We start from the raw sequence: 1,181 nt of genomic DNA, 5'->3' as shown, positions 1-1,181 counted from the left end.
CCCTGTTTAGCTTCCGAGATCAGACGAGATCAGGGACATTCAGGGTGATCTGCCCATGGACTGTCTTGCTATTCTCTAATATCCAGTGTTGCTAATGAGAAATTTCATGCAAATATGATTCTTGTACTTTTGTAAAAAACTGTTGCTTGCATTTGTGAGTTTTTAAGGTCTCCTTTTTATGTTTGGTGTTTGGAAAATTCACAAGGATGTGTCTAAGGGTAAAATTTGACCTCTTCAACTTGCCTGATATTTGTCGAACACTTTAGCTGACCTGTGTTTCTCTTTAGCTTTGATAGACTTAAGTTCTGATAATTTCCTTCTATTATTTTTTTATGAATATTTCTTCCCTTCAATTTTCTTCTTTTGTACTTTTGGAGCTGTCATCTGATAAAATACTGGACTTACTGCAAACTGGTATAGCCAATATGAGGAACAGTGTGGAGAGTCCTTAAAAAACTAGAAATAGAACTGCCCTATGATCCAGCAGTCCCACTGTTGGGCATACACACTGAGGAAACCAGAACTGAAAGAGACACGTGCACCCCAATGTTCATCGCAGCACTATTTACAATAGCCAGAACATGGAAGCAACCTAGATGCCCATCAGCAGACAAATGGATAAGAAAGCTGTGGTACACATACACAATGGAATATTACTCAGCCATTAAAAAGAAGGCATTTGAATCAGTTCTAAAGAGGTGGATGAAACTGGAGCCTATTAAACAGAGTGAAGTAAGTCAGGAAGAGAAATACACCAGTACAGTATACTAACGCACATATATGGAATTTAGAAAGATGGTAACGATAACCCTGTATGTGAGACAGCAAGAGAGACACAGATGTAAAGAACAGACTTTTGGTGCTCGCTTCGGCAGCACATATACTAAAATTGGAGTGATACAGAGAAGATTAGCATGGCCCCTGCGCAAGGATGACACGCAAATTCGTGAAGCGTTCCATATTTAAAAAAAAAAAAAAAAGAAAAGAAAGAACAGACTTTTGGACTATATGGGAGAAGGCAAGGGTGGGATGATTTGAGAGAATAGCATTGAAACGTGTGTATTACCATATTGAAATAGCTGACCAGTGCAAGTTCAATGCATGAAGCAGGGCACTCAAAGCCAGTGTTCTAGGACCACCCAGAGGGATGGGGTGGGGAGAGGGGTGGGGGGGGATTTCAG

General features: G+C 40.2%; 1 non-coding gene across 1 annotated transcript; it reads left to right on the top strand.

Moving 5' to 3' along the window:
- Positions 1–859: 859 nt before the first annotated feature.
- On the top strand, positions 860–966 carry LOC122676198. Its single transcript, XR_006335482.1, has one exon. It is a non-coding gene; the product is annotated as a U6 spliceosomal RNA (small nuclear RNA).
- Positions 967–1,181: the final 215 nt, after the last annotated feature.

The sequence above is a fragment of the Cervus elaphus genome, chromosome 19 (assembly GCF_910594005.1).
Source record: "Cervus elaphus chromosome 19, mCerEla1.1, whole genome shotgun sequence".
Taxonomy (NCBI): Eukaryota; Metazoa; Chordata; class Mammalia; order Artiodactyla; family Cervidae; genus Cervus; species Cervus elaphus.
The sequence above is the reverse complement of the archived record's forward strand: the minus strand, read 5'-3'. Positions and strand labels throughout refer to the sequence as shown.